Here is a 26,081-nt window from a genome sequence, read left to right as displayed (position 1 = left end):
TCAAAATAGGAACAGTTTTCGGTTTTCCCTTCATTGCTCTTTATGGAAGATTAAAAAGAGAAAGAGAGAGAGAGAGAGAGAGAGAGAGAGAGAGAGAGAGAGAGAGAGAAAGTGCTTTTTCCCCTCCCTGCCTCTCCCACATAATGATATATCCAAGATTCAAGACATGAAAGCGCGGCTGTGTTTACTATTCCATTTCATGAATGTTTGAGAATCTTTTGTCATCAAATTACGGATTTACTATCCATGAAAAATTCGTTACGTGTTAAAAGAACGATAATTCGTTTGTTTTCTTCGCTCGCCTGAGCGCCAGATGGTCAACTGCTTCCTCCCTTGCAAGCGATTGTGTTCGTTTCCCCTCAGGTACCCCACCCCACCCCAACTGCTCTCCCGTCAGCCGTGAACAGTAAACAGCGAATGCCTACATTCAACGATCTCATATGAAGATCTGTTTCCATGTGTAGGTAATCTTTTATACTTTTTTAAAATCATTTCGCTGTTTCTTTAACATAACTTGTGTAGGTTCGTTAGGGACTATTTACTGTGTCGGAGCTCTACGAGGAAGTAGAAGCTGAGACCCAAGCAAACTGTGAAGACTGCCAATCTCGTGACGTACTCGGTTACGTCCGAGATACGTTACAGAGTAAGCCACGCAAAAACCAACCCACATGACCCTCCTTTTTTCTTCTTCTTTCTCAGATTCGACTTTCGTCAAATGTATGAAGGAGCCTTAATGATCGTATTCTATGATGATGGATCGGACGAGGTGGTCCAATTCTTTGGCCTCCATGGTCACCCGACCTTTGTATTTTTTTCACTGTAGATGTTTATAGGACGCGAGTGACATGCACTGATGAACTAAAGACTAGAATAAGAAACTTTAAAGGCACCGAGGATGTTGCCATGCTGAACCGAAGCTGGTAAGAATTGACTTTGACCTTGATAATAATTTGTGTGCGACGAACTGAGCACATGTGCAAGTGTACTAACGCAGGACATATAACTTCTTGTGCTTATCTATATTTCGCTGTATCTTTATTCTTTTATATTTGAAATACGAATAAAAGGTGTTAATCTATACATAGGAAACTGGAGATGCGTCGAACGGACTTCACTAATAACATAATAGTGAGAATACTAAAAACTCAGGAGGATCATCAAACATACCATCAGTCTGACATCCCATGATTTAAAAATAATGACAAAGATTTATGGATGAAAGAAAAGGAAGAAATGTTGCCCGAAGATCAATTTGGATTCAGAAGGAGAATATGCTAATATTACGCCTCTTCATTAAAGGCAGGATGGTGAAGGACAAGGAAACGTTTATAGACTTCGTAGACTTTCAAATATCATTTTACAATGTATTTGTCTTCATCCTTCCAAATTGGCATCGATCATCTCAAGTAAAAAATAAGCTTGTTATTTTATTGTGAATAACATAAATAAAGCTCAGTTAGTAAATATTCGAACTGAATAAGGAAAAACAAAGCGTTAAATAAAAAAAGAAAGGCTATAAAATACAGGAACCAGTTAGTGTCTCCATATTTTACCATTTCAACCAAATAACAAATGGTTCCATTGTTTCAGAATTCCAAACATTAGTTACATATGAGACGTCACACAACATAATGATCATGACTATAATTTTCTCCAAAAAAGTTGGAGCTTTTCTTGAACGAGGTGTCTAAGAGTTTATAACAAAATAGAAGAACCATGCATTTCAGTACAGCTGTAATATTATAAACAAGCCACTGGTGGGTTGGATCTCACCTCCAATGCTGATTGGCCATCTCGTAGCCCTGCTCTCAATCCACTGGACTGCAAACTGTGGCCAGTGCTAGAGGGAACTCTCCGTAAGAAGAGACACCTTACAATTGCATGACATGAACCAGAATGCTTTATAAATAAGTGAATTTTGAGGCGAGTGTACTTGTTAAAATAATTAGAGCTAAATTTGGTCCCTTACAGAAACGAAACAAATCTACAGCACTTAAGATGGCCATAGGACGAAACTGTACAAAATCATGTCGCTTCTCATTTGTTCTTCTCTTGAATCTATCAAGGAAAATTACATTAGATAACTTTGGCGTCCTTTCGTCAATTTGATCTAAACACCAATTCTCATCGTTACGACTACTACACATAATTAAAAAGTCAGAGCTCCCCTGTGTATTGCACCACGCCATAAAGGCGTATAGGTGATGTGGAGTTAGGGTCCCACAGTTTCTTGATCTCGGTGGGGTGATGTAATCAGCACCACGCTCCTCGAAGACTTTACTCCCCAGAGTTTTCTCCAGGTACCCACTTTATACGACGCTGGGTGGGGGATAGAACCCGGGTCTCTCGCATTTTAGTCAGACGCCCTAACGACTTTCTTCTTTTTAAAAGAAATACCCCTATGCGGAAGTATCCCCGAAAAACACAAACATCCATGTCCTAACCGGGATTCGAACCCAGGACCCCTCTGGCGTCGTAGAGCGTTGAGCTAATCACACCGCCACGGAGGCAGACTAACCTACCTCGTATTAGCATGTCCCTATTATGTTAGTACACATAATATGGACATAAATAAAAATTGGAATTGTTTCATTTGTACTTATCTGCAAATGAAAAATTGCCTATACACCCACGTCATTTTGTGCAAATCACCTTCATATAGATATTTTTCTTCAAAGGTTGATCGGTTTTTATTCACGATTTTCTGTAGATATAACACTGCAAATGATCTTCATTATTGAAAATCATGAACTTTCTACCAATATTTGTCACGGCAGGTTCAAGGATCTGTGACAAAAGGGGATTATAAAAGTGATTTATTTTTTAAAAAAACGTTGTGTTCTTATGCCTTCCTTCCCTGACGATAAAATTTTGTGCCTTCCTTCCCTAACGATAAAATTTTTGTTTCAGAAAGCAAACATGTCACACGAGCACTGCATGGTTTTAAAAAAAATCGGAGCAAATTGTATTTCGGAATCTTTAAATTGCATATGCTGCATTGCCTAGAAAATAAAAATAATTCATGTAAAAAACCAACGTTGTGTATGTAAGTAGTGGCGTTTCCACAGTACTCCAGCTGTTATTATTAGATACACGCAGACAAAACAAGAAAAAAAAAAAAAAAATGGAATTGACAAATCCTTTCTCACCCAGCCCCACAGAGAGAGAAAAATCAAGACAAAGTAATTCGGTAAACCGATGTTAGAGTAATTTACTTTGTAGTATTGGTGAGATTTGCAACGCAGGTCAAGTTCTTTCAAGTTAGGTCAATTTGACGAAGTCGGCGACAATACGAAACGAGGTTAGTTTACGAACGAAGACAATCCAAAATTTATCTGCTACGTAAGCTCGAGAGACTTTCGGTGAAGCTACTAACCTTTGTGAGGTTTGAAAAAGTCATTGTGTTACCTAGAGTGACGTGAAGCTAAGGAAGTGATCTCACACGACTCTTATCACCAAATGGAGGTTAATTTAAGCTAGTGCAAAAGTCTCATGAGGTTTGCCTAACACACCACAAGATGTAGAGTGAGATTAACTTAGCAAAATACTCCATCTCCCAAAAATTGATGTGAGATTTGTGCATGCACAAATCTCAAAATTAATTACTCTAACGTGGGTTTACAGAATTACTTTGTCTTCATCTCTCTCTCTCTCTTCCTCTCTGTGGGGCTGGGTGAGAAACGGTTTGTCAATTCCAATTTTTTTTGGTCTGCGTGTGTTTAATCATAACAGCTGGAGTATTGTGGAATAGCCAATACTTACATACACAACGTCGGTGTTTTAAATGAATTAATTTTATTTTCTAGGCAATGCAGCATTTACAATTTAAAGATTCCGGAATACAATTAAGGTAATAGATAATTGTCTTATGGCTATGCCTTAACACAGCCGCAACCAACAACACAATCAATCGATGACGTAATACCTGGACACTACCTTTCATAACAATCAACCAATGACCAATGAAACTACATTGTTTACCAGTCGCAGCCGCAACCAACACATAAACAAATAAATACCTGATCACGCCCTTTCATAACAATTAATACCGCAACCAACAACATATAGTCAATGGCTGACGTCATAGCTTGGGGAAAAACTTCATTACATTCCCACGGTGTACTCGGGAGCTTGGGAAAATATTCGATGACATCATAGCGTGGTAACATAGCGTGGGAAAAATCTCATTATTTTCTCACGGCGTACTCGGGAGCGTGGGAAAATATTCGATGACGTCATAGCGTGGGGAAAAAACTTTATTATTTTCCCACGGTGTGCCAAAGAAGTGCTGATTCGGCGTGCTATAACCCCTACTTAACTACTAACTATCACCTCAGATTCTACTGCAAGCATAAAATATTTTAAGATTATGGCTGCCACAGTAAATATATTACTTTCTCTGGATACCTTCTCCGAGGTTTAGAATGTTGAATAGTCAACTTTCAGTCTCACCAATGAAAGCCCAGGTTCGATTTTGAGTGGTTTTAATTATTTCGCGACGATGAGAGATGATATGATGAATCCATGAAAAGACACCCAAAAAGAACACCCATGCCCAGGCCTGAAATCGAACCCGGGACCCCTGCCGTCGTAACTTGCTATGGTAACCACTTCGCCCCGGTGTTAATGTTATTATTTTAAAAAAAGACGACCCCTAAGCGGCAGCCTGTCCAACACTTCATACTAATATCAATTAATCTCAAATCTCTTCTCATTCAGGGCAGACGAACACAATCATCCATGTCTTAACCGAGTTTCGAAGCCTGGACCCCTGCCTTCGTAGCTCGCTGTGCTAACCACTCCGCCATGGATGTCTATAGGTGGTCCCCGACTCGAATTACGGCCTGGACATGAATGTCCATCCCTTCATCGATCTTTTACCTACTCATCATTCATCCTCGGCTTGCAATTGGACAAAAGTGATAGAAAATTCACGGAAAAATGAATTTTAAAAAATCCTTCTTCAGGCTTAGGGATCGTATGGTGACGAGAAGAGACTTGGCAGTGCCTCGGACTCATCTCGAGTATTCAATGACTCTCGTTCTAGGTTTCCTCTGTCTTGAAGGGCAAGTCTCGATTTCGCCCCGTCTCGTCTCGGGTACTGAAACATATAAACGACAGATACAATGCGTCAGCGAATAAACTTTCATGACGTAGAGGTTATTATCGCATACTGCATTCCTTAATAACTCAGGCCGGCACCTAGGGGAGGGGCCATGGGTCCATACCACCTCCTCTAAAATATGAAATATTTGAATAAAACCTTATAGACAAACTACGAAGATAATATTGAGAATTTTTCAGATTTTGCAAGACTTTCGATTTTGTCCTTGCATAACTCAATTGGGTTTGTTGTGGAGAGAGGCAAGCTCCAGAAATCTGCAGTTTTGAATATTGAGTAATTTTAATATTACTACCATTGATGATAGGCTACCACGCGTCCCTGTTTAGTCGGGACAGTCCATTCTTTTTAATCGCTGTCCCAACTTTTTCGAACTGCAGTAGTGCCTCGAAAATGTATCAATTTTCTTGTTAACTCACATTTAGACAAGCTCTTCATTTTAATAAATGCAAACACGAACCTTTTAATTAATAAATATATTATTTTATAAACAGAATTGTCATAGCTGTTCATTGGTGTTGATATAAGAAGATCCCTCGTCGTTGTCAATCTGGGTGAAAATGTTCGAAGTCCGAAGTAATCGTGACGTTGCAATGTTTGGAGTATCGGGCCAAGCCCCTGACTCCTAATTTGGGTTTTAACTTGGCAGTGATGTAATTTGTTATCATGCATTTCTTCCAACTGCTCATTTGCTGAAGGAGCGGAGGTATAGTATCGGACTGGGGACTGAAGCTTGTATATTGTGGGGGGAAAGAAATCTATGGCCTAGGCATGGCGTATGTCAGTCTTTTGACTGGTTTAGAGGCTACACTGCGTACTACCTGGTTCACATGCTTGGGGATAGCAGCCCAGAATCTTTGACATTGGAAATTGATTAGTTGTGGTGATAGGGTAAGTATTAAATCTTCGAAGTTATTCAACCGGCGCTTTTAGAGTAGGGAAGAAAGTTCTCCCCGCAGACCCGGAATTCTCCACTGCAAGGGCTCTTTCTGAACGGCAGTTCCCCTGGGAAGCTAAGCATAGGGGAATCTAATGTCCAGTAAATGAGGACTAAAAGTGGTAAACGTTGTAAGTGCCAAAAGCGAAAGTGTTGGGAAATCGCATCATTCCGCACATCAGCCCGTAAGAACGTGCACACTAGTGACCTCTTTACACGCCCTTTGAACTACTAGGGGCTACCAGCCACATTTCACGTTTACCAGATTATGAAGCATCGCACATTTCATAGTTTAACGTGGAAACGGTGTTTGAATTATTGTGGCACTTACAGCGTTTACCAATTCTAGTCTTCAAATCATAATCAAATAAGTATATGTACACACACACATGGCAATCACACATAAACAGAAATAAAAACATACGTGCATTAATTATCCCTTTTACGTAACAGATAGCTATTAATGAACATAACACAAAAGCCAACACAAATTATTTCTATCTCCACATATTTATCCCATTCAATAGGAACAAGAGAATAGAAAAAACAAAAACATCATACTAACAAAATCTTCCCACACAATTACACAACACACACAAAAAGAAAAATCAACTGATCTCAGTGTATCTGAAATTGAAAATAAAGGGGTCACAAGTTCGTTCAAAAGTAGGGTGCGGATTTATAGGCACCAAAAATATCTCAAATAGGCAGGCAAAAAGGCACCAAAAATGATGAAAATAGGCACTTAAAAAAGCGCTATAAAATAAGAGAAGGCACCCGAAACAAAAATAAAATAAAATAGGCATCGAATGTGAACTTATTTCAATTTTCTTCTTCCAAATGCACAGTTATACTCAGGGCGTGCCCAAAGGGGAATTGGTAGTTCTCATAACAACCCCCCACCCTTTGACCTAAAAAGATCATAAAAGGCAGGAAAAGGTGGTAAAACGAGGGCTGACGACTGAAAAAGTATATGAAACCCTACCTTTCGTGGCCTGGGCACGCCACTGGTTATACTGTATTAGCATACGGTTTATAGAAGAAGTGCACCATTGATTCGGAAACTATTTTGATCGAAATTCACACTTGCGGGGAATCGTCAGTTGAAGTAATCCTCACATAAAGAGCTTGTGCTAACGATTACGCCAACTTGGACAAATGACCCAGTTTCTTGCCCAATTCAAAAGTGATGAAAAAGCATTTACACCTTTTTTATCAAAATAATAATAATAATAAATTAAAGGATGAAACAATTAAAATCTATCTGAAGGAATGAACTTGTGCTACCCATTCTGCTGATTGCGCACAAACGATTCACATGCAATTGACAATAGTTTGAATGAAATAATCATTGTAGGAAGACATAGATAACACAACCTAGTTCATTTTATTAAAGTTTTTGCATTATTTTGAACGAATATGTAAGCTCCTTGTCTGTGTATGGCAATGAATTTATTTTAGAATAAATAGCATCGTTTGACTTAGTGTGTTTCTCTGTATCCAAAACACTAAGTTTTTCACATAACTTCTATTCAGAAGTGAGGTAAAGCAAAATGAATGTTCGTCACAGTGTCCATTGTTAAACATTTATCCTTGTTTCCGAATAACGCGAGAGGTAGGAAGACATTTTAAACAGGAGCCGAAAATCAGGTCAGCAAATGAGAGTTTTGAACAAGGCCATTATGTACCGGGTGTCCGAGAAGTGTTTGTAAGAAAACAAAAATTAACTGTATCCGCTATATGCAACATAGACATGAAAAAATAGTACCAAAATGTTCGGAAACTATTCAAGTTTTTTTTGTTTCAGATTTCTGTACCGTTGCAGTAGTGTAGCAGTGCCAGTGTCCAGCAAACCGGAAATGTACACAAATCAGAAAAAAGGCTGAGTGTGTCCTGTGGTTTCACGAGAGCAGGTCACAAAAAACAGTGCAGAGACAGTTTCAAACATCGTGCGTATCTGGGGTAAAGAGCCCCCTCATGAGGTGAGGAAGTCGACCATGGGCAACCCGAAGGTGAACGTTTGGTGCGCGCTGCTGCATGACAGAATAATCGAACCATTCTTTTTCTGTGAGGACACCGTAACATCTGGAGTGTATCTCGACATGTTGCAATTGTTTGCTGTTCCTCAATTGCTAGAATACCACCCAGATGTTATCTTTCAACAAGACGGTGCACCGCCACATTGGAGTCTGGAGGTTCGTTCCTACCTTGAACAGACATTTCCTGGAAAATGGATTGGTCGAGATGGACCGACGGCGTGGCCTGAACGATCTCCAGACATAACCCCTTTAGATTTTTTCTATGGAGTTATGTGAAAGACAATGTCTACAGACCTCCTGCATCCGATCTTGCAACTCTGCAACAACGGATAACCCAAGTCATCACATCAATCCCTCCTTTGATGTTGGCTAATGCATGGCGAAAAGTTGAATTTCGACTAGATGTACTCCGTGCTACCAAGGGTGCTCACGTGGAGATTTATTGATTTCTTTCCTATTGCCAATAAAACTTGAATAGTTTCCGAACATTTTGGTACCATTTTTTCATGTCTATGTTGCATATAGCGGATACAGTTAATTTTTGTTTTCATACAAAGACTTCTCGGACACCCGGTACATTACATGTGGGATAAAATATTTCTTTGTAAAGTTACTTAACACAAGCTTGACAGAAAATTACTATTCTGTCAGCTGGGCCGACTTCTTGGCTAGGTGGATATCACAGCTTGGCTACGACGCTAGGGGTCCCGGGTTCGAATCCCGACCTGGGCGGAGATGTTCTTTGTGAGCGTTCCTCTATAAATTCCATCATCATCTCAATCGTCGCGAATAGCAAAAATTGGAGAAAAGCTACGCTAAATAACAAAAATAAAACCATCTGCAGTTCTGCAGCAATCCATTTTTCGTTTAAACTCATGTGGCCGTCCCTCTCACCGAAGACCACATGTCTTCAATTATCCTGCTAGAGCGTGTGTTTACACGACATGGAAATACCATATTACACTTTATAAAAGGATTTTGTCTTCGGTACTTGAAGGGAGGGAATGTTTTTACGAGAGGTGTGACGTCTTGCTCGATATCGATGTTGTTTGGAACAATCCGTCACAAACCATTTTTTTATTATTTATTTGGAAGTACGTGCTTTTTTTTTTCTGGCTATCTCCCTGTAATAGAAATAAATAACACACCCTCCACAAAAGAAAATACTTACAATATATATATATGTATATATTAAGTTTCTCGATCACGGGTGGCTGCGCTGCTGTAGGGAGAAAACCAAAAGGATCTGACAATCAAAATGGGCACAAGTCAAAACTACTAATCCCAGTTTTATTTTTTTGGTATTAAATAGTGCATCGCTTCAAGATCTCTCATATACCGCCAGCTGGTCCGGAGTTTTATAGCGGGCTCGTCTAGTCCCACTCCCGACGAACTGACGTGTATATGAGCAACAAAAAAATACAACTAACCTTTTTTTGTGGCCCTTGCCAAAAAAAAAAAAATAATAATAATAATAAATCTGCTACCCAAGAAATTATACTGGAAGGGGTGAACTTATCTTAAAGAGCGCCCAGCGCTTTGCGTAATTACATGAATAGTAAGATTAGGTATTTTCTCAAAATGCTTTTTATTTGCTTAACAAGTGCAGAGTATTTAATTTCTTACAACAGTATTAACAACGTGTTCTCATTTAAATAAGTCGTTTCTTACCAGAAAAAACAGTTACCAATTACCCCCCCTTCTTGACAGATTTTCACAAAAACATTTTTTACAATGACGATCCACGTCATCGATTCATTTTTACTTTGGATTCCCACTATCTCTTACATCACTTATGCTACCAAAACTAAGTCCATGATCATTCCTTCTTTTGGCTACATATATACTTTGGAGGAATTAGACCCCGGCGATAGGAAATTATTATAAAAAAAAATGAAATTACGATGTTTCCCCAAAAAACTTTTAAGTAAAAAAAAAGGGGGATGAGATTAAAAAAAAATGTTGTCTATTAAGGTAACGCGATAAACAACCATTCTTGTAATAATACTTAACTCCATATCCGCAAGGTTTCCACGTTCTAGTCAAGGCTCACAGGTGTACTGGAAGATAAGAGCTGAGTCACAGATTAATAAGATCGCTTACTTCCTATCTCTGCTTTGTAATCTGTGCGTATACCAAACCGGACATGTGGAGCCACCCTACGGCTGTTTCGAAACGTAAAGCGTTGTCATAGCAACCTCTCCGCCAATCATATCTTACTCTTGGCAGTGACAGTTGAATGCGTCTCAGCGCAATGATCCGCTCACCCCACCCTTCCATTCCTGCTTTTATTTTCTGCTAATAATTCGGGACATATCTCGTAAGGTCGAATTAATTATTTTATATAAGTGCATAAAAATGTTCTACAAGGATAAATACCATTGTTCAGTTAATGCATATTATGTACGAATGATTTCTACATCTAAGTTACGAGATATACAGAATAAGTAGCCCAGAAGCACAACATACGAAAATAATTTCAAGTTCCTGAAATTCCAGCACGTAAATCATACCGTTGTGCATGAAAAATGGTCCGTGTATTATCTGTGGTAATAAGTATTTTTATGTCGTATTCTCCCTATTATGCGTTGCTTTTCTGACATTTTGGGCAAATCGTGATTTTATCTTCTGTAAACTCTACGGCGATTACTTTATTCGTAGATCAATGCGTTTTACCCCTCCCTCGTCGTTGTTTATTTAGCATCGCATTTTTTCAATTTTAGGCTAATCGCGACGATGCTATGAAAAATTGATGACACAAAGAAAGCTCTAACAGGGATTCGAACCCAGGACCCCTGCATTAACCGAACAATGGTATTTATCCTTGTAGAACATTTTTATGCACTTAAATAAAATAATTAATACGACCTTACGAGATATGTCCCGAATTATTAGCAGAAAATAAAAGCAGGAATGGAAGGGTGGGGTGAGCAGATCATTGCGCTACCCAAAGTGTTCTAAAGGACGCTCGAGCCATGTTGCAACATTTCCCAAATTGTCTCATTCTCTTCATAACAATTGCTGCACAGTTTAACGTGGGTGGTAATCTGCAGGATACAGCATACTTAATACCAGCAACTGTTTCTGGTGGCGTCACTGTAATTTTCTCCCTTGTGTAGGCCTACCATATTCAATCGCAAGATGTAGACACTTCTGATTTACCAACGTAGAAAATTCCATTCATCTATCTATGGCCTCATAAAACGAAAGACAAATGCATCCACTTTCTCTGCAATTGATATCAGTGGAGTACCCTGAGGGGGAGGGGGGAATTTGATGCTGAAAATGCCAGGGAAACAAAAGACAGGATTCGAAGGTTTTGTCTCAGGAAATAAGAATAAATCATAAAACGTATATTAAAAACTACTGATGGAACATTAACGCTATTCATCTAACGAAACCATTACAAATCGGCTGGCGGCTTGTAGGTATGAAATATACTGGAATAAAAGATATATACATATAGTCAGTCAGTACTTGCATTCCAAACTTAACCACCATCCTAAGAAAATTGGGGACCTACAAGTGAGTAGCGTAACCCAGTCTGGGAAATCTCCTATAACAGCTGAGGGTTCGATGTGCTGACCCCACGTCACCCCATTACTGGTTGAAGATCTCCACACCTCTAGGTAGGGTTGTGGGAGGCAGACTGGCAGTCAGTTGATAGGCCAAGGCACTTCCAGGGCTATAGAGCAGTGGATCTCAACCTTTTTCAGTCGGGGACCCACCTTGAAGAATATTACACTTCATGGGACCCATAAGATGGGAACAATCGGAATTACTTTGTAGGGGTGTGCACCTAGTCTATAATCATATATTTGCTCTTTTACAACAACACGGCCTGAATTTAAATTGTTAAAACAATATATCTAAGTAATTTCAGGTAATAGGTTTTTAAGACCCACTTAACAAAGTTTCGAACCCAACTTCCCAACCCACCAAATGTCCCCTCAGGACCCAGGAGTAGGTCGCACCCTATAGGTTGAGAAACTATTCTGTAGAACCATGGGTTATGTTATGCTGTAGATGAAAGTAAATATTTTACACTACAGTTAATTTCTATCACAACTTACATTCAGTGTTCGGTAGATGAAATAGTATTTTGGACAATACGACATAGAAACTAGTTCAGTGCCATCTGCCATGAGAGAATAGAATAAAATAATAGTTATGAGTGACACAGCTCATTGGGGAAGTTATCAAACAGAATAATTTCTGGAATAAAATTGTAATTGTTTTAATTCTATCAGTCTATTTCTCTGTAAAACCTACGATGATGGTGATAATGAATAGTTATAGGAAAATAGAGTAAGAAAAGGTCACACCTTACACAAGTTAACCTAGAATGCCTTTATAGCAACCACCCCATCTCGAAGTTGTACCTATATGGAGACGCATAGTGGTTCGGATCCCACTTTAAACTGTAGTTCCAATCCCGATTGGCCTTACTGTGAATAAAGTTGACTTAAAACACCAAATCAATCAATCAATTGAAGTTGTATGAAATTTCACTTTTCTAGTTTGCATGAGAGTAATTTCAACCCATTTCTAAAAACGTGTGAATGTTTGTAAGATATATTATTAACTAATCACTGCATGCTTATTCATTTTAGTATTTGTCAAAAATCCCTAATTTCTAATCTAGAATGGGAGTAGGAGTATGTCATACAAGCGAGTTTTGTTCGAAGTTACTTACTGGAACCACTCTACATATTGACTACAATTTCATCATATGGCATTACATATTTCATAGTTACACAAAAATCTGGACTCGAAATATGAATGTCTTAGAATAAAAAACAAAGCAGTCATTGAGTATGTAGGATCAAGCTAGATAAGCACACTCCCAGCCCCCACTCCTAAACACACACACAATGGAATTAAAAATACACCACTGAAAGATCTTATCCTGCACAGATATGTATTTTATATATTCATATACTTAATACAGTACTGAAGATGATACAATCCATGCATTCAGAATAAATATTGCACATGAATTTTTTAAAGCTAATTAAAAAACAAAAGAAATGTGCAAATTTCCAGCTGATGACAAAGAAACCAACAGTATTTTTTGCAATTTAGAGAGATTTCACACCAAAGTGACATTGGAAATGAACCAATGAACAGCAACATTTCACTCATAGTGGATGCCATATGATAAAATCCCTGCTACTTCTAAATAATGTCACACATGTTTCTAGTCAGTCTAAAAGAAAGTGAACATAAAGAGTTAATAAATAATCATTCTTTCAAGCTTCACACTATCAGGTCGATCATTGGTGCATGTTTCTCATATCATCCCTTCGATCAAGAAGTAAATTTAACTTGGCCTCGTATTGAACATAGGTGTCTCACTCATGATCATTTGCTGAAAGGGCTAGACCATCCAATGTGTCATGTCTAAATGTTAAGTGATTGGCTTATTCCTACCTAATGTGTAGATTATACTTTCCTCAAACTTTTGATCTTACCAATTATTGACCAGGTTGGGAGATAATGACAGCACTTTAACAAATGTCATTACCTTTTTGAGAAGAGCAGGGCTCTTATACTGTCTCTGAGGAAGTTCGTAGTTTTGTGTATGTCCTTTGCAAGTCTTTATAACATTTAACTTTCAACCTTTCTCAAGGGGCTCTTCACACCCATTTTTAAACTCAGGTATGGGTTCGATACCCGGTGGAGACCCATAGTGTTTCGGATCCCACTTTAAACTGTAGGTTCTACCCAATTAGCCTTTCTGTGCATAAAGTTGACCTAAAAGAACAGTTCAAACTCAAGTAAGGATATTAGATAAGAGGATTCTTCCTCACATATATTGAATGGCCCAATATGGTCATTATGCCTACAAGTCCCAAAATTCATTTCAAGCATCTTACTTCCAATTACATATATAAATCATATTTTTAGCATTAAACATATGGAATATAGAGTAAAAGACTATAAGAAATCCTTAAAACCCTACATCAAATAATTTCCACTGTATTGAATATTATCATAATATTGTTAATGAAATTCCATTAGACAAACCATTGTGTCATACTGATAGGTTTCTTGGTCGGACACTCACTATGGTGACATGTTATACTTCACCAAGAATGAATTTACATGTTGAAATACTCCAGAAGAAGAGAACAGTTTCAGAGTAAGTACATTACTCTTAATGATTTAATACTCATACTGTGGAAATGTAAAACATTATATTCTATTGCTAATAACAAATGTAAGGGAAAATAAACAAGCACGTTGTTATTCAGGTATATATATATATTTATTGAATCACTGGTAATTAATATATTTTGCATAAGGTATGATAATCTCTTTGGGGTCCTACAGACTTTCACTGGAATAAAAGTTACTGAAATTATTAAAGCATCATTAACACACTCAACTAACATTTCCATAGTAGGTTCACATATGTACAGTCTCAAACAGAAAAATATGTGCATTTTATTTCCTTTAATCAAACTTTTCAAATATTTTACAGGACTGTTTAGCTGAAAATCATATCTTTTTCATCCATCCTGCTTGGAATATTTAGTGAAACATCAAATAAATTTGTTTCTAACATCCTCAAGCAATGTATCGTGTTGTTAGGTGTTATGTACTTTAAGCAAAATTTATCTCTAAAGCATATATTTTTTTAATGCAGAAAAGGGAAAATACAATTTCTTATGCATGAGCCACGTAACTGATGACAATGTTATTCCATAAGAAATGCAATATACTTACTTGGTTCTACATCTGGGTATGCATCATGCACTAACTATTTCTATTAGAATTCATAAACATTTTCTCTGAAAAATTGTCTCCACAAACTCTGTAACTTTTTTATGTTTTGTGCCTCAAGTCCTTTCGCCATATTTTCTCCAACTATATCTCAGCTCTACGAGAAAAATAAAAGACGAAAAATTATTTTAGAAACATATAACTATGCAAGACAAAGCATTCTGCATTTTATGTCACTCAAAAAAGATAAATTCCAAGATGCAAGAGTTGTTAGTGAGCTAAGGTCAAAGCGTGTCAACACAAAGAAAAGTTACTGGAAATGAATATGCATTAGATCACTATCTGTATCTGTTGAATAAAGTAGTGTCAAATGTATAAGGATCCATTCTATGATAGCTCCTTCAACAATTGCGCAAAATCTTATGAGCTTGTCACCATTCAATTGATTTATTTTTACTCAATTTTCACATTATTTCTCATCGTAACTACTTCTTATGGCACCATACAGTGTGTGGTAATGCAAATAAAAAAATATTATAGATATTGCACTAAACTTCCTAACATATGAAGCAAAGTTTTACCACATTATCTTTTAGAAAGAGTCCCTGAAGCTTACTGCCTAACCTACAACTGGCTAACAATGCAATTTTTGTCATTAAATGGATCATGGAATCTATTCCCGGGAGTGCTTTCAAGAATAATGTTATGACACAACATATTTCTGAAGAAGGTACCAGGACAGGAAATATGTCAACAAATCAAAATCACCCATACCATCTAGTAGATCAAAGCCCATGACCAGCAACAAGAGCTAATACAGCAATAATATTAACTACAGGTATAATTAGATGATTCCATCAACAAAATATATTATTATTAATAATAGGAGTAACATCCATAATTCTGTAGGGTTGGATTAAAGCACATAGATTAAAATGCGATTTTAAACACAAAATCTTCCTCCCGTGGCACCAGTGAGAAAGGATTTTTCTTTACAGTAACACATGTGTAAATGTTCGTAAAATATTTTGCATATATTGCACATGTAGGTTAGTTACACTCATTTCGTTTCCAAAACTAGTGATTACTTATGATTTGGTTCAATGTATGCTTTCGTAGTTAGGTTAGGCAGGCCAGGTTTGGTTCTCTTAGCATTATAAATAAATTACCTAAATTCATTTTACTAAGGTTCCGATTTACTTCTACATTAATTCCCACTAGTCTACGATACTTACAGTCCCTTGTCAATGGAAAATACATTGTCCTTGGGAAGCGTGTAAGCTTGCGTAAGGTAATTTTTAAGTTGTTTTTTCAACATAAATATTTTTTTAAAAAAAATCCAAAGAGTGCTAATTACTTTAAGAAAGGTTCAAATTTCGTTTGACAATGATTGCTAAAATTCTACGATAATTAGTCTTCCTGCTAAGAGAATTTTTTAAAAAAATCATAGAACGATAGGAACCGTTACCTTAGGTTTCATTGCTTTAATATTTTCATGCTTTTTTTCATCTCCTGTACATGTTGACAAAGTTTTAAATGCTAGAAGAAATAAACTTCATGCAGAAGCGAATAGAAGCGCGATAACTTGCAACTTTCTGCATTATAACATGAACAAATGAGCTTTTCCGAACTTCAAACAAACTTCAAGTCATTCCTACTATTCTCGTTGGCTTCCTATCCTCCTGTGTAACTTATAAATAACATTAAGTTACAAAATCGAACCTTTAATCTTTCAGACTTTTTTTTAACACATGTCCTTTTACTTAAATGAAGCAAAATACAGAATACGAAGATATGCTAGGAATTATTCTCCGTGGAAACTAACTTTATGGAAATTATTTTTACATAAAGAGCGAACAGAATTCATAAATAACTAACCTTTCAGGATATGACAGAACACGAACACAGCTCTGGATTCCTCTTCTGACAGTTTTTACAATAAAAATCTGCACAATAAGCCATTGTTTTTATTTTTTGTTCTTCTACATCCTTTTTAAAATAGTTAGTGTACGTCCATGACAGATCATATGGAACGATGTTACGTCATGTAGAACTAGTGACTTTAAAAATACGATTTTTCTTATACATGTTTAAGAAGGGAAAGGCATTTAATAAAATACAAAATCACGTACAAGTGATCATCATTGATTAATAGATACATAAACTAAATTTTTAATGAGAAAATTAGGATTTAGCATCGATGGTGGTGCCGACTGGTAGCTGGTTAATTCATGCACGAACAAATGAATTCCGAAATTAACCTTATTCGGATTTTTGCACCAGTGCGGGAGGCTGGCTGAGTCACGCCACTTTGACTCAGCCAGCTATCACGCCGTGGAACACCGTTGCTGGAGTTGCTGTTATCGGAATCGGCCCGGGGAGAATACTGGTTTTCCCAACAAGGAAAACATCTACCCCGAGAAGCTCGGTAGGTGGCAGTCTCGTCGGGCCCCATGCGAGTCTCTTTGAAAACAAACGAAGTTTCTCCGCGAACTGACAATCCCACGCATCGGTCTAATTCCTCTATACAGGGTGGGCCGAAGAATGTGGCGAAACGGGATAAACAAGTCCCGATTCACCACAGAGGTAAGTGAAAAATTTTGACCCTCAAGAAAACCAAGGAAGATACAGATTTGACAATGCTTTTATTTTTCAACATCATCCCTCTCAAAGGCTACATACTGTGTTGGAGCGTCTTTATCTTCTAAAAAACGTTTCCGTTTGGACCATAAGAACTCCTCCACGGCTTCAATGGCGGCATCGTCGTTGGCCAACTAAACTGGAACCCGCAGTCATGTGTTGTTTGCCATGGCAGTCGTTGGGGTGAGTGCAGGATCATTGTCCTGGTGGAACAGCATGCCTGGAGTCTTCCAGGATCTGCACTCTGAGACGTTCCAGTAGGTCAGAATATACTCTTCGGTGATGGTGTGACCCCTTTCAGGGCAATCAATCAGCTCATAATGGCAAACCTAGCGAATCCCAAAAAGCTGATGCCATCACCTTCCCGGTTAACGGGATGACCTTGGCCTTCTTCGGTGTGAAAGAAGATGCCTGCTTCCATTGCTTCGATTATTCTTTTCTTTCCGGCTGATAGTGGTGGAACCAGCACTCATCCATAGTAATGAATCGAGCAAGAAAATTGTCCGCATCTGCTTGAAACAGTTCCTGATTTTCTCTTGACATCTTCTGACGAGTGCGTTTCTGCTCAGGAGTCGGAAGATGTGGCACCCATCGAGCAGAAACTTTTGAGAAGACAAGCTCTTTCTTCAAAGTATAGTAGGCTCTCTCCTATGAGATCCCCAATCTGTCTGCTACTTGACGTGCTGACAATCGGCGATCTTGCATGATGATCTCCAAAACAAGGTCATTGTCTCTTTGGTGATGACAGTTGCTGATCTCCCGAACCTCCTTGCCACTCTTGAACTGTTGTACCCAGCGTTTGACTGTGGCATATCAAAGGGCATTTTCATGTAAGCCATTGAGGATATCTTGATGAATTTCTGATGGTGACGTTCCTTTCAGATGAAGGCATTTGATCACCGCACGATAATCCACTTCGTCCATTTTCAACAAATCGCTGCACCTTCTTCAATTCAAAACTGAGCAATAAAAAAACGACAAACGTTAGAAACATGAGCATGGGACATGATACTAATGAAGAGCGCTGCTATCATAAGTATAATTTCGTTATTAGCTACCCATTTTCTGTGTTAGGCTCGAAAGTTTTCAAGCCCCCGTCGTACATGAGAAAAATACGCCATAGTCATCTACCTCCCAAATGATACACTGGTAGATATATCTTCGTATGTTTCACCTTAGCGTACAAGAATTACAAAACTTTAAATATCTAAGGTTGAAGCTATTTTTAATATTTTCAATTGAAAGACAAAAACTGTTAAAAGCAGCAAGCGCAAACTACAGTGCAAATGTCACATATAAATAAACTTTAATCACGTAAGTCTCTAGTGCCCATTATACAATACAATATACTACTTGGCTAGTCTTCAGACATGGAAACTGGAATGTAACAATTAAGCTCGGATTTGGTACAAGTACAATACTGCAAAACGGAATTTTCGTTTCGGTGATTCAACTGCAGAAACTACAAAAAAATATTGCTAAACTAAATACTATTGTTACTGAATAACTGAAACGTGTCTGTGTGTAATACTCAACCAACACTAATATCAATAAGACTACTTTTGTCTTTACATTCGAACTGCAATATTTCTTTTTGCTATGTATATTTTATAGTCTACTACAAAAAGTATCAAAACTTACTGTCACTTGCTGCGTTCCATCACCTGGGAGCCTTCGTGGTTGCATAATTAGACGCAGATTCCTGCCCTTAATGTCTCTATACATTCCTTTTTCCCTTTAGCCATGTTGCCGCGAACTGGAGTTCCACTCTCCTATAAGTTTCCTCAGCCTTAGATGTTTTGGTGAGTCAAACGCTCACCCATCCCACCCACCCCTAAATCCCTTGAGGGCCCCCCGGCCCCCTTTTTGAGACCCGCAGTTCCCTCTGGGGAGAGAACCAACACCGAGGAGGAGATCCTGGCCAATGGGAGACTTCCAGGTCGGAGGGGACGTGGGGTAACTCCGTCTTCCACCCTGCTTCCCACCATATCCCTCCCGCCACTTGGGGATGGATCCCCCGGGTTCCCAGATGCTGTATCGGATGGTGCAGTGGTGGAAGCGCCCAGAGGACGACCCGCCGTGGCCAGCGCCGCAAGGGGCAAGAGAGGCTAACATCAAGGAAGGATATGAAAGGCTACAGTACTAATAGAATACAGAGCGGAAAGTACTAACAGAACAAAAGACGGAAAGTACTAATAGAATAAAGACGGAAAGTACTGATAGAATAAAGAGCAAAAAGTACTAATAGAGTAAAGAGCAGAATGTTCGAAGAGAATAAAGCTGGAAAGTACGAATAGAACAAATGACGGAAAGTACTAATAGAATAGAGGACGGAAAGTCAAATAGAATAGAGGACGGAAAGTACTAAGAGAGCAGAGAACTAAGGGAGGAATTGAGGAAACTATGCTGACTCCAGCCACCTGCTGGCACCCGAAGAGCACCCTAATGACAAGACATTCCGCTTCACAGAAGAATTGGTAACACCTAAATTCCCTCACGTACTCTTACAGCAAACTTGGACCTAACTCTTTGTCATTGTTCCTTGCCTCTTCTTACGAGTGACCGTCCCTAACCACGAATAGATACTGGTAGAAAGCTATGAACGCCTATAGAAGGAGGAATCCTACGTGAACGTCGAATTGACACAAGCTTGTCCAATCAAGCCAAACCTTCTCATCTGAAGCAGAGGAAATATTGAATTATTACTATGATATTGGTTAACCTAAATGTTGTGAAAAACTATATAATAGCATTTTATACTACGTGTAAATGACTGGGGTGGTGGAGTGGTTGGCGTAGCGATTCACGAAGCCAAAGATCTTATGTTCTAATCCTGGTAAGGACATGAATACCTGATTCTGTTAACCTTATCATCTGTCATGTTATTGAACGCGTAATAACCTAGAAAATTTGCCTAAGAAAGTAACGTACTTTCATTTGACTCTTCTGATATTGACACCATGAAAAAATGCAAAGGAGAACGAACTGCTTGGATGCTATATTAGACAGTTTACATGCAACCCTTCGCCTACGGCGCAGAAGTGGAATGTTTCCTACCATAACTAAGAAGAAAACAGGATGGAGAACGATTAAAGCGGCGGCTGGTGGGTCCGAATTAGGTTCAGAGCTAGCAGCAAAATACTACTATCTCCTCACCTATAAGGGTCAGTCAGTGGAAAACAGGCCACTTCGTATGTCTCGACGTGTAGATGCCACGGCATCACGAAACTCCTGCTGCCACTGGAAGGGGCTTCCGTTGTCGTCCGGAAGATGACAGTCGAGTCGCACGCTAGTGTGGAGCAGTGCGAATGCGAGCTGTGTGAAGTGCAGACATACAGAGACTTGCTGTCCGGCACATCGTGGAGGCCAGTAAGGAAGAGCAGCGAGCAGTCGTGCGTTTCCTGGTGGAAGAAGACACTAGTACGCGTGACATTCACCGTCGAATGACGGCGGTGTAAGAGGAACATTGTTCATCTCTGTCGCGGGTGAAGGAGTGGAGTCGGAGGTTCCTTCGCAAAGGAAGAACGTCACTGCAGGATGACCAACAACTTGGACCATACGGTCAATGTTGTCCGAGACATGTTATTCAGATTTCGGTGGGAAATACTCCAGCACCCACCTTACAATCCGGATCTGTCCCCGTGCGATTATGCTATCTTTGGTGATCTGAAACGGGCACTGCAAAGTCGCCGGGTTCAACTTGGACACTGAGGTGAAGTATGCAGTGAGTGACTGGTTGATGCAGCAACCGCCTACCTTCTACATGGCTGAGACTGACCTCCTGCCAGGACGTTGAGACAAATGCCGCAACGTCTATGGCGATTACCTTTAAGGTGAGAACATAGTTTCATAGTTGTACAGTGTGGTCTGTTTTCCTATGAATGACCTTTATACATATAAATAAACACTTCATATGCACATGCTCTTCAAATTGAGAATTCAAGAGATTTAAACCCGTGTGGAGTTTCTGTTCTCATATCGGGGGCTCCTTAGGTGGCGGATAGAGGGAAACTGGCTAGATATACATGGTACTGGGCAATCAAAATAAGCATGGCGGATCGAGACCAGGACTACTGCCTTGTAGTTGGTAGAGGGATCAACAAAGGCAAGGAAGAGAAAACCCTGAAAACAAATCACATGGCCCTCCAGATTGGGGGTTGAGCGTAAGGCTGACGCCATTACCTTGTAAAAGAGCAACTCGTTGAGAAGTCAAAATACGAGCCTCGGAAGAGTGGATTTTTAAGAGGAGGGCAAGGACAGACCAGGAATATGAGAAAGGTGAACAAAGAATGAACAACAACATTGCAACTTGGAATGTACGCACTTTAAGGAAACCAGATGTACTGAGAGTTGTTAAACAACAGGCCGAGAAATATGGAATCAACATTATGGCAGTTCGAGAAACAATATGGAAAGGGCAGGATCGCATATAGTGTTTAATTGTGGCGGAAATAAAAAGGCATATGGGGCAGGTGTCATTGTCCATAAGAATATGAAGGACGCTGTACTCAATTTCACACCGATAAACGAGAGAATGTGCACCATGAGTGCCAAAGGATGAATGTTTAACATCACAGTAAGCTGTGCATATGCACCAAATGAAGAGATGAGATGAGATCAAAGATCAAAGATGAAGTTGCAAAGAAAAAAACATTAAGAAGGAAACGTGGATCTTACCAGATGGAACCATAAGACACCAAATAACCACGTGGTAATAGATGATAAACATTCCTCAGATGTAATAGATGTCAGTAGCTGCAGAGGTGTAGACTGTGCATCTGACCACTTTTTAGAAACATTATATCGAGACAAAAATTGATTGTTATCTATAACAAGCTAAGGAATGAAACAAGAAATATATGATACAACAAAGGTAATAAAAGATGAGAAGTATAGAGGAAAAAGTAAAGAGGTATTATGGAAGGTATTGGAACAGAAAGATGAGGAATGGCATTATTCTGATGTAGAGCAAAAATTGAAAACAAAAAGAGACAGCAGATAAAGTATTGGGTAAAAAGAAACCAAAAAGAAGAGAAAAATGGTGGGACCAGGAATGTGATAAAGCCATAAGAGAAAGAAATGAAGCAACGACGAAAATAATATTCACCAACACAAGAGAAAATAGAGAAATTTTTAAGGACAAGAGAAGAGTGGCAGATAAATTATGCAGAAGAAACAGAAGAAAATAAATATGAAACGCAAAACATAGCAGAGATAGAAGACACATGGAAAACAAAGGAATGGAGAGAGTAATTCTGGAAACTGAAGCAAGAAAAGAATGATTTCAACCCAGGGTTTTCTTCTGCAAAGATAAAGAGGGAAATCTGATATGACACAAGCATGACACACTAAATAGATGGCAGAGTATTTTAGTGAACTGTCGATTAAAAGTAATAATGAACAACAGAATGAGTATATTGGAAATAGTGAGGAAGAAAGAAGCTCGACGGTAGAGAAAGAAGAAAAGGAAATGAAAAAGGAGGACACAGATTTAATCAGAACTGATCAAAGCCCTTTCGAGAAAATAGGTTAAAGAAGCAATTGGAGAACAAAGGTCCAATCCAGGAGATGAAAATATAAAGGCTGAACTGCTGAAGGCAAAAGCGACCATCATAATGGAAAAGTTAGAAGTACTGTGCAAACAAATATGGGAAGAACAGAAAATGTCACAACAATGGGGAAGACTATGTGAAAACTACAGAGGAATTACACTTCTCAATATGGCATATAAAGTATTTGCAAAGATACTAGTCAGGAGACTTTCCCCAGTAGTAGAGAAGATGTTCGGAGAATACCTGTGTGGTTTTAGGAGAAACAGGTCGACCACAGATCAAATTTCTGCAATTATAATAATAGTAAAAGTGCTATGAATACGATATTGACTTGCATCACCTCTACATTGACTTCAAACAGACATATGACAGAATCAAGAAGAACAAACTGTTAAATCTCATGAAACAGCCGAAAATATCAATGAAACTAGTAAGATTAAAAAGAAGGACACTAAGAGCAACCACAAGTAAAGTAATGATTGATGGAGATTTATCAAGAGAATTCCAAATAGAGAGAGGAGTAATGCAAGGAGATGTCATATCAACCCTCTTATTTAATCTAACACTAGAAAAGGCTATCAGACATCTGAGTATAAACCCAGGAGGGTCAATCTATAATAGGATGTGGCAATGGCTAGGATGTTCAGTGGCATAGAAGTAGTTTTTCCCTTCCAAAGAGATAAGAGAAAAAATATAATATATACAAAACAATTGTACGCCCAGTTGTAGCATATTTGTCAAAAACCTCGACCTTAGGGAAAAGGCATGAAGAGGTGTTAAGAAGATAGGAAAGGAAGTTCTTGATAAGAATTTTTGGAGCAGGGACAGAGAACGAAACCTGGAGGATATGAACAAACATAGAACAAGAACTGTATAATAATCAGGACATTGTAACAGATATTAAGTGTGGACGAATTACGTGGTTAGGGTATGTGTAGCGAATAGAAGATTGCAGGGTGCCAAAGAAGGTATTAAGCGGGGGACCAGGTAGAAGAAGAAGGACAGGAGGACCTTGGAAACGAGGGCTCGACGACGTGCAGAAAGACCTGAGAAGACTGGGTGTCCGGAGATGGAGGACGAAGGAAACGGATAGAGACGACTGGAGGCTGGTTGTGAAGGAGGGCAAAGCCCTACATGTACTGCAGCACCAAGAAGTAAGTAAGTAAGTAAGTAGGTGATTGGAATAGAGATCAATCATAATGTGTATTTTCTTAGTTAACGTTATGTGTTTTAATGTTTAACTTTAAAAGTTAAACAACATAAAACTCAGTGCCAGAAGCGCCAGATTTAGAGTGAAAAGATACATAGGGTAACTTAGGGTGAATCGGATTCCAGAGTAAATAGGGGCACTTTTGAAATTACCGGCCCCTATGGGGACATCTCCATCTTCGCAAATTAGCCAAAAGTGGTACAAAAAAGCGAAGTAAAATAAAGCAAATCAAATCAAAATCAAATCTTTTGAAATTCTCTCTCGCTACAAAAAAGGAAACGAAGTCAAGGATATGTATCGATGTGGCATGAAAGTTTGTAGCATTTAGTGAACGTAAAAACTACCAGCGAATAGTGTATTTGAAACTGCTAAGAAGTACAGAAAATACTCGTGTTAAAGGAAAGTTGAGAAGTAAAGCAGTGTTTCAAAAATACCTATGTGTATGTGTTAGTGTTATACTGTACTATATCCGGTATTTTAAAGACCATTTCTGCGTAACATGGTATTTAGTTGTCGTAGAAGAAGTCATGATATTTCCCTTAATTCTTGTCACCGTTACATCCAACTGATGAACAGAAAATTCTTGCGCTTTGGGGGATTAGGCTCAACAGTATACATATGTTGCTGTATTCCACCAATAGTAATGTTTAAAGTAAAGAAAACCACTCTTAACTTTTTGTTTCTCCAATGCTTCGTTGACAACTTTCGGACTCACCACGTTTCCTGAATTCTGTTTGACTCTTTTGAATGGACATGTGACACACAAATACATAGAAGTTTGGTATGTCTACCAAACCAAATGACACATCGACTACAGCCTTTGGACTTTCCTTCTCCGAGTGCAATAACTTCAAACGCAATACAAGAGGGTGAGATAAACAAATACATTAACTTTAAAAGCATTTCGAAGGCAGCATGGCTAAAGTAGCGACTCCAGCGATCGCAGAAAATGGTGTAAGTCTCATATGTGTTTATCCTCTGATTCAACAGTCTACTGAAGAACTAAGAGTGTTCAAATGTTTGCCTGATCAAGGAAGGAAAAAGTTTATTTGTGGAAGATGTGCGAACACAAAAAGGGACCTACACTCTGAACCTAATATTTGTATTGGAAATTAAATACTAATATCGCCTATTTCAATGTTAGGTAATTGACCCATGTATCCCTCACGTGGGACCCAATTCACACAATACTCTTAAGGGTGAATACGGGCATGCAGAGTTGTAATCTAAATGTTGTGAGCAAAAAATAAGTGAACTTAAAAAATATATTAGTAGCTGGCAGTTATTTATTTAAGATATATTTATAACTATATAGGTGTAGAAGTGCGAGGCGTGTTTGGAAAGTAAAACAAAAGGGATATACATCAAAGGAAAATATCGTCTAAATCTAAAGTTGATTTAGAGGGGATCAACCCTCAGGCTATGTGAGAGCCTGGTGTTAGAAATAATGACTGCGAGAGGTACATTTGTACGATATCTAAGACATAAGTTGAAAACACTGACAGTAAACTTGATCCTTAGTCTTTCCGGACACGTTAATCAGACACTGCGGTGATGAGTCTTCTAAGTGTCACGCGTGCAGAAAATGGCTGCGGCGATAAGGAATCCAGCCAAATGCGTGGTGCGGGTTGTGATGTTGTTTCTGCAGCAAGCGTGACTCACAAGACTAGTGTTTACACTTTACGTATGTTAAAATAAGAAAAATAGAAGGATGTAGTTAATAATATGGAATATTGTTGTACGGTGTCTGATGTTGTTTGCTGTCTCTTACAGTGCATCAGTATGTGTATGATGAAAATTGCTGGAGTCGTATTTTTTATTCTGAACCTGTCGCTTCAAGCTCTGAGTTTCG

Source organism: Lepisma saccharinum, chromosome 28, assembly GCF_977018435.1.
Source record: "Lepisma saccharinum chromosome 28, izLepSacc3.1, whole genome shotgun sequence".
Classification (NCBI taxonomy): Eukaryota; Metazoa; Arthropoda; class Insecta; order Zygentoma; family Lepismatidae; genus Lepisma; species Lepisma saccharinum.
This window is presented reverse-complemented; position numbering follows the sequence as displayed.